This window comes from Prionailurus viverrinus, chromosome A1 (genome assembly GCF_022837055.1).
Source record: "Prionailurus viverrinus isolate Anna chromosome A1, UM_Priviv_1.0, whole genome shotgun sequence".
Taxonomy (NCBI): Eukaryota; Metazoa; Chordata; class Mammalia; order Carnivora; family Felidae; genus Prionailurus; species Prionailurus viverrinus.
The window spans coordinates 6,948,223-6,957,460 of record NC_062561.1 but is presented as its reverse complement, the minus strand read 5'-3'; the positions used below and the strand labels follow the sequence as shown (position 1 = coordinate 6,957,460).

Sequence of the window (9,238 nt, the reverse complement as noted above, 5' to 3'; positions counted from 1 at the left end):
GCCTAGCTATTGCCCAGCGAAGGTGGCTTTTCCCTCTAGCAAAGCATCAACATTAAGACACAGGGAGTTCCTGGAGGAGCATTTTACTCGCCTGCCTCAAGTATCTGTCACTGGGCTGAGGTTATGAGGAAATGTAAGTCTACCCGCCATTTTCTTCTTGCCTCTGGTCCCCACATCACTATGGAAGGGTGACGTTGGGGCTCCGGGGAAATGCAGTCCACAGGTCACTGGACATTAGGCTATGGATAAGATTGCCTCTTTCTTGTAATTGACTAAGATACTTGGAAACTGATGGAGACCCACTTCCTGTAAGACTGTGATCTGCATCTCGGTCATCTGTTTTCTTTCCTTTCCTTTGTTCTTGGGCGGCCAGGAGGGCCTGAGGGACGTCACACAGATCCCACCTGGGGGTGGTCGGATAATGCCAGCTTGTGTTTGGCCCTCAGCCCGCCTCACTCACCCTCCCTCATCAGTTAGGTAAGAGGATAGCAGTAGAAGCTGATGGAAGGATACCCTAGCGCCCTCTGCACCGGATCTGTAACGCTCCCGCAAACCTAAAAGTACTTATGTGTTTCCTTAAAAGAGGCTAAGATTGGCCAAAGACCAACAGGCGAGGCCCCTTGTGCACAGTCCCGGTGTGGCGGGGCCCTGCGGTCTTCTTGCTCCTTCCTGGTCACAAGGAGCCAGGACAGAAAAACCGAAGACGAGGAAAACCAACCATCTCCTGAGGGCGCTGCCCAGAGGGGGATCCTCACCACTGATGTGAAACCATCAGTTTCCCGGAAGAGGTCAAGTCATCTGCAGCAGTGACCCGTGAGCCCCTTGCAAGAGAGAAAATGGGTAATTGTGCAGGGATGCCGAGGTCGAGCGGTGACAAAGTAGAGAATGTGCCAAGTGTCTAGCACAGGCTGAATAAATACGTGTTACGGAAAACGAGGACACTGTGCAAGCAGCCTGAAGCGTCGCTTAGAAAACATAGGCATTGGGGCGCCTGGGTGGCTCAGTCGGTTAAGCGTCTGACTCCTGATTTCGGGCTCGACTCGTGATCTCGCGGGTCGTGATCTCGCGGGTCGTGGGTTCGAGCCCCGCGTCGGGGTCTGTGCTGATGGCTCAGAGCCTGGAGCCTGCTTCCAATTCTGGGTCTCCCTCTCTCTCTCTCTGCCCCTCCCCTGCTCATGCTCTCTCTCTCTGTCTCTTTCCCAACCATAAATACATGTTTAAAATTTTTTTTAAAAAAGAAAACATTGTTTTTATAGATTTCTTAAAAAAAAAACCAAACACTGCTTTTTGTGTACCTATTCCTTATGCTGAGAAAAGTAGAGTCTTAACAACAACCTAGTTTCTCCTTCTTGAAGGTTTTATTATAATTACTATAAAATTAAGCGACTTTAAAGAAAAAGATCGACATTAAATTCTAAGCCAGGGAACATGACTCTCTTCGTGGGCAGTAACTTCTGCTCCGGGGCTACACAAGTGCCCACTTCACATGGACGAGCGCCTCCCCAGGCGACTCCTCCCGCTTGTCCCCGAGTCATCTTCCGAGGTGAGGGCATCTTCACATCTCCTCGACTGAACTCTCTGCTCCACCCAGCTCTCTGGGGCTGCCCTCGTTGGTAAAGAGTGTTTCTTTTCCTCCAGTTGTCCCCCAGTTGTCCCCCAGTTTCTTTTCCTCCAGTTGTCCAGTGGACCCCACTTTTGAGCCACCCCCGTCCCACTGCACCTGCTGCCTCCTGCCCACACCCCTGCCTCGGCCCAGAGATTAGAGACAGTCGAGATGGCACGGCTTCCTGTGACCAGCTCCCTCCCGCCTGCGGGATGAAGTCTCCACCTTCCCGACCTAGGAGATCATCAAGTTCCTCACAGTCCTGCTCCCAGGCTCACTTCACCTCCACCCCCCCCAGCCCTTCCCCCCACCTTCCCCACTCCTACCCCTTCCCTTCTTGCTTGGCCCCCACACACCCGCCAAACCATAGGGCCTGTTCCTTAGAGTAGGCAGGTCCCATGAGCACCTGGGACTCTGGGCTCAGGCCCCTCCCTCAGCCTGAGGGTGCTCACCTCCCTCCACCCTTGACAAGCTCATGCTTTCTTTTTTATCTATTTATTTTGTATTTAAGTATAGTTGATGACATGGGAAACAAAGGCAGAAGGAAATGGCAGATAAAATTAAATTTCCTTATAACCTGCTGCCCGTTGACAAATAACTTGGGCTGGCAGAGTAAAATATTCCTCCAGAAACTTCCTACTGCCTTAATGTTAATGCTTTGCTAGAGGGAAAAGCCACCTTCGCTGGGCAATAGCTAGGCCTCCAGCACCCCGAGTGCGTCTTCTTTAGCATATGAAAATCTCACCGGAAACTTCCCCTGGACTTGACCTACCCCAGCTCCGTAGTATATAACCAGTCTCTGCTCTTGGTCCCGGGCAGCTCTTCCTGCCCACGGGTCCTGTCCCCGCACTTGAATGAAATCACCTTTTTGCACCAAAGACGTCTTCAAGGATTCGTTCTTGGCCGTTGGCTCCGGACCCCGCGAAAACCCATCACCCCCAAACCTCCTCAGTTGACGCACAGCGTGACAGTTTCAGGTGTACAACATAGTGATTCCACAACCCTGCATGTCCTGCTGTGCTCGCCACAGTGCAGCCGCCACCTGTCACCAGACAGCTCTATTCCAGGGCCACTTACTGTATTCCCTGTGACTTGTTCAGTCCATGACTGTATCTCCCACTCCCCCTCACCCGTTTTGCCCGTCCCTCCTCCTCGCTGGCAGCCGTCAGTCTGTTCTCTGTATTTATGGGTCCGATTCTGCTTTTTGTTTGTTCATTTGGGTTTCTTTCTTGCCTTCTTTCCTCCCTCCCTTTCTTTTTCTTTCTTTCTTTCTTCCCTCCCTCCATCCCTCCCTTTTTCTTTCTTTCTCTTTCTTTCTTTCTCTTTCTTTCATTCTTTCTTTTTTTCTTTCTTTCTTGTTCCCTCCCTCTTTCTTTCTTCCTTCCCTCCTTTTCTTTCTTTCTTTCTTTCTTTCTTTCTTTCTTTCTTCTTCCCTCCCCTTCTTTCTTTCTTCTCTCCCTCCCTCCCTTTTTCTTTCTTTCTTTCTTCTTCCCTCCCTCTTCCTTCCCTCCATCCTTCCCTTTTTCTTTCTCTTTCTTTCTTTCTTCCTTCCTTCCTTCCTTCCCTCCATCCCTCCCTTTTTCTTTATTTCTCTTTCTTTCTTTCTTTCTTTCTCTTTCTTTCATTCTTTCTTTTTTTCTTTCTTTCTTGTTCCCTCCCTCTTTCTTCCTTCCTTCCCTCCTTTTCTTTCTTTCTTTCTTTCTTTCTTCTTCCCTCCCCTTCTTTCTTTCTTCTCTCCCTCCCTCCCTTTTTCTTTCTCTTTCTTTTTTTCTTCTTCCCTCCCTCTTCCTTCCCTCCATCCTTCCCTTTTTCTTTCTCTTTCTTTCTTTCTTTCTTTCTCTTTCTTTCTTCCTTCCTTCCCTCCATCCTTCCCTTTTTCTTTCTCTTCCTTCCTTCCTTCCTTCCTTCCTTCCTTCCCTCCATCCCTCCCTTTTTCTTTCTCTTTCTTTCTTTCTTTCTTCCCCCTTTCTTTCTTTCTTCTTTCTTTCTTTCTTTCTTTCTTTCTTTCTTCTTCCCTCCCCCTTTCTTTCTTTCTTCTCTCCCTCCCTCCCTTTTTCTCTTTCTTTCTTTCTTTCTTCTTCCCTCTTTCTTTCTTCTTTCTTTCTTTCTTTCTTTCTCTCTTTCTTTCTTCTCTCCCTCCCTTTTTTCTTTTTCTTTCTTTCTTTCTTTCTTTCTTTCTTTCTTTCTTCTTCCCTCTTTCTTTCTTCCTTCATTCCTTCCTTCCCTCTTTCTTTCTTTCTTTCTTTCTTTCTTTCTTTCTTTCTTATCTAGATATAGACAAGAGAGAGGAAGAAGACCAACCATTTCTTGAAGGTTCTACTCAGAGGGAGTCCAAACAACTGATTTGGGCCCATACACCCAACTCCTTCTCAATGCCTCCTTCTCTCTGATGCCTACTTGCACCCCTCCTGTCAGAAAGACTGGAACCCCCTCACTGACCACCCCCTCTGTTCCCAGAGCACATTGCTTGTCCCTTTCTGGTTGCTTCTGTCGAGTTTGCCCAGTACTCTGTGAGGTGTCTGTCTATCTTATCTTTTCTTACCAAAGTCATCCATTCAGGGTGACTGTGTGTATTGAAGCAGCCAGCAGAATGGGTGGGGCGTGGCTGAGGACAGCCTCTTGGGAAAGCACTAGCTGAGACCCACAGCCAAGGTCGACTAGGCCTGCGTCACAGCTCTGCCTCTCCCAACGGGGGCGTGACCGGGGACAGCCTCTCCGCAGCCGTGTGCCTCCATTTGCACATCTGTAACAGGGGATAATCATCGCTCATACTATTAATAATGTACTGATAATACTAATTAGCCCTAATGTACTAAGAATAGTATATGTCACGGGATCGTTGCAGGATAAAATTAGTTAATCCACGAAAAACTCTTTTAAGTAGTGTTTGGCACACGGCAAGGACTCAGCAGGTTTTAGGTATTTTTGTTGGGCAATTTCCACGTGGAATTTCTGTATCAGAGTCTCTGGGAGTAGGCCCGGGAGACTGCATTTTAAGCAAGCACCCCCAGGCGAGTCCACTGCATCCTGGCATGTGTGGACCGCTAACGAAACCCAAACCTCTCGTTTCATAAACGAGGAGCTTGGAGACCAGCGAGGGGAAATGACTCACCCAGGCCCCACAAGGACTTGCATAAGCCGCTGCTTAGTGTCTCTTTCATCATTCAGGGGCTTGAACGCTCAAGAAGACCAACTTTTTTTGGTTTGCAGATGCTTTCCCCACCCAGGGCAGCCCAGAGGGGACCAGGGCCACAGAACTGGCCTGGGCGGGAAGTCCAGCTTTGGCCGATACACCCAACTCCTTTCCTATCTGCAGCCAGAGGAGCAAAGCCCACGAATTACCACTTACTCCATTTCCTCCGTTCTAAGCTCCTCAAGTTCATAAATAAGAATGCCCTTGGGGCGCCTGGGTGGCTCAGTCGGTTAAGCGTCCGACTTCGGCTCAGGTCATGACCTCGCGGTTTGTGAGTTCGAGCCCCGCGTCAGTCTCTGTGCTGACAGCTCGGAGCCTGGAGCCTGCTTCGGATTCTGGGTCTCCCTCTCTCTCTGCCCTTCCCCCACTTGTGCTCTGTCTCTCTCTCTCTCTCAAAAATAAACAAACATTAAAAAAAAAAAAAAAAAGAATGTCTATCAGACCGTTCGTCCGTCTGACCCTGTCCCTCCAAGGCAGAGGACCTTGCTATGATTTGTGTGCGTGGCCTGGGAGAAGCTGAAGTGGCTTCCCAGAGTCCCCAGGCTTCTCAGGTACCAGGAGCAGACAAGCCATTGAGAGGACACTGGGCAGAGCCATTTGGGGGCAAACTTCCCCTTCCTTCTTCAGCCAGACATGAAGGAAGTTCTTCTCTTCTCTTCCTTGTCCTTTACCAAATCGTGAAAACCCAGAGAATGAATCTGTCCTGAGGTGGATTTTGTAGCAGTGACCATTAGCTGTCTCCAATATCCATTCTCTGGTCCCTTAAAAAATGGAAGTCGAATTTTTAAATTTTATTAGAGAGAGAGAAAGAGAATGAATGGGCGAAAGGGGCAGGAGGGAGAGAGAAAGAGAGAGAGAGAGAGAGAGAGAGAGAGAGAGAATCCTAAACAAGCTCCACACCCAGTAAGGAGTCTGATGCAGGTCTGGATCCCATAACCCTGGGATCATGACCTGAGCAGAAATCAGGGTCAGACGCTCAACCGACTGAGCCACCCAGGTGCCCCCGGCAGTGGAATTTCTGGCAGGGAGCAAACTGCCCAGCTGAAGTCTGCATCCCTCAGTCACACGAGGGAAGGACAGCAGAGGGGACGGCCTCGACTTTTGGGTCTCCACCTTAAAGAGACAGAGCCTCCTGTCTTGGCCCCTTCCTGCTCTCTGGCTGCAGACTGGCTGAGAGGCATCGTAGACCCCGGAATGAGGGTGACACCAGGAAAGGCAGAGTGACAGAGAGGTGGAGCCTGGGCCCCTCCTGGGCTTCCTGGGCCCCTGGAATGTCGGAACAGAGCCACTCACCCAGCGTGAACTGCCCGTGTGGGAGACGCAAACTGTCCCTCGTCAGGCCATGCAGATGTCAGGGCAGCTAACCCCAATCCTGACACAGACGTGGAGAACTGTACTTGGAGGACAGAGCCATGGTTCCCCCTGCTCTGGGCTGCCGTGCCTGGCCGCAAGGGTGCGGTGGGCAGAGCCCCGGCTTTAGGTTCAGACTCAAATATGGGCCCAGCCGTCTATTAACTGTACCAGTCAGCTCGGGCTGCCGTAACTAAGCGCCCCAGCCAGGTGGCTTAAGCCACAGAAATATATTGTCTCCTGCTTCTGGAGGCTGGACGGTTGAGGTCAAGTTGGTAGCAGGGCCACGCCTAATTCTGGTTCTAAGGAAGGATCCGTTCCAGGCCTCTCTCCAGGTTCTGGCCGTCCCTCGGCTTGTGGGCGTTCACCCCAATCTCCGCCTCCACCCTCTCATGGCCTTCACCCTGCGTCTCTTCTCACCACCTTTCCTCTGTTCACGTCTGTCTCTGTGTCTTTTTAAAACTATAGGGGCACCTGGGTGGCGCAGTCGGTTAAGCGTCCGACTTCAGCCAGGTCACGATCTCGGGGTCCATGAGTTCGAGCCCCGCGTCAGGCTCTGGGCTGATGGCTCAGAGCCTGGAGCCTGTTTCCGATTCTGGGTCTCCCTCTCTCTCTGCCCCTCCCCCGTTCATGCTCTGTCTCTCTCTGCCCCAAAAAATAAATAAACATTGAAAAAAAAAATTTTTTTAAATAAATAAATAAAACTATGTATGTATTCACTTCTTTAGTAAACTCGATGCCCAGCGTGGGGCTTGAACTCACGACCTCGAGATCATGGGTCCCATGCTGTACCGGCTGAGCCAGCCAGGCCCCAGATTTCCTCTTGTTATAAGGACACCAGCCATTTTGATTTAGGGCTCATCCTAATGACCTCGTTTGAACTTGATTAGCTCCCTTAAGACCCTATTTCCAAATAAGGTCACATTCTGAGGTCCTAGGAGTCCAACATATGGGTTTTCTTGAGGAACACAATTCAGCCCACAACACTCGCTTTGCTCATAAAATTTGGGTGTTTACTTAATGCCTTATTGCCTGTTTCCCCAATGTCAGGTTTATATATTCATTCTCAAGGCCTGGTATTTAGGAAGTCCCCGGGCCGTGCCTTGGGTCTGGCCTGTGCCAGTGTCACGTCTACATTTGAGGACAGGCGCCCCTTCGCATCATCTAATCATCAGACGTATGTAGTGGCCTTTGCCAACTTTTCTGCCTGCTCGTCCCCCAAGCCCCTTTCCAGGGTCTGGGGTGAGCCTGTACCTTACGCGTCGGGGACAGGGACCATCTGCCACAACAGATGCTGAAAATGCCACCTTCTCGGCCTCCCTCGTAGCTGCACAGCCCCAGCTGTGGTTCTCCAGCTCACCCGGTGATGCAGTAACGACTCACTAGCCCTTTTTCATTGATGAGGCAGAGTCTTCCCTAGTGATACCCCGTGGCATTTTCAAGGCCAAGATGGTTGGTCAGGAGAATGTAGCAGCTTCCAGGTGACCTCGGGGTGCAGGGAGTAGGACCGTTGGCATGGGAGGCAACACAGCGTGGTGGCTTCCAAAGCAGAAAGCTGTGGATTGATGGGGCGCCTGGGTGGCTCAGCCGGTTGAGAGTCTGACTTCGGCTCAGGTCATGATTTCACGGTTCGTGGGTTCGAGCCCCGCGTCGGGCTCTGTGCCGTCGGCTCGGAGCCTGGAGCCTGCTTCGGGTTCTGTGTCTCCCTCTCTCTCTGCTCCTCCCCTGCTCATTCTCATGCTCTGTCTCTGTCTCAATAATGAATAAACATGAAAAAAAAATTTTTTTTTTAAAAGAAAGCTGTGGATTGAAATCTCAACTGTGCCCCTTACTGGCTGAGAGACCATGAGGAAGTTGATGAGCCTCTCTGAGCCTCGTTTTCCTGGTCTGTCAAATGGCGATGGTAATACTCAGCTGCTCAGAATTGCTTGGGAGGATTAAATGAGATAATACGCCTGAGACTCTTACTGCGCCGTGACGGTTACTTTGACCTGTCAACTTGACGGGGTCACGGGATACTCAGATACTTGGTCAAATGTTATTCTGGGCGGGTCTGTGAGGGTGTTTCCACACGAGGTTAGCACCTGAATGAGTGAACTGGGAAAAGTAGACTGCCCTCCTGAATGTAGATGAGCCCCCTCCAGTTCCTGGGGGGGCCTGCGTAGACTAGAAAGGCTGACTTCCCTCTTGTAAGCGGAGCTCCTCCAATACATATATATATAATACTATATATAATACTATATGTATATATAATGTTATATATATAATGCTATACTATATATATTATATAATATATACTATATAATATATAGTATATATATATACACTATATAATGCTATACTACGTATATATAATGCTATATATATGCTATACTATATATACTATATATGTACTATAATATTATACTATATATATACTATATATATACTATACTATGTGTATGTAATGCTTATATATAATGCTATACTATATATATTATACAATATATACTATATAATATATAGTATATATACACACTATATAATACTATACTATGTATATATAATGCTATATATATGCTATACTATATATACTATATAATACTATACTATACTATATATACTATATATATACTATACTATGTATATGTAATGCTATATATAATGCTATACTATATATATTATATAATATATACTATATAATATATAGTATATATATACACACTATATAATACTATACTATGTATATATAATGTTATATACATGCTATACTATATATACTATATAATACTATAATACTATACTATATATACTATATATATATACTATACTATGTATATGTAATGCTATATATATAATGCTATACTATATATAATATAATATATAATATTATATATTATATACACTATATAATACTATATGATACTATATACTATACTATTTATATATAATGCTATATATATGCTATACTATATATACTATATAATATATACTATATAACATATAGTGTATATATATACACTATATAATACTATACTACATATATATAATGCTATATATATGCTATACTATATATACTATATATATACTATACTATGTATATGTAATGCTAT

At 47.1% G+C, this 9,238-nt stretch overlaps 1 non-coding gene across 1 annotated transcript; it reads right to left on the bottom strand.

The window, feature by feature from the left end:
* Nucleotides 1-6,883: 6,883 nt before the first annotated feature.
* Nucleotides 6,884-6,956, bottom strand: TRNAM-CAU (transfer RNA methionine (anticodon CAU)). The gene has a single exon. It is a non-coding gene; the product is annotated as a tRNA-Met (tRNA).
* Nucleotides 6,957-9,238: the final 2,282 nt, after the last annotated feature.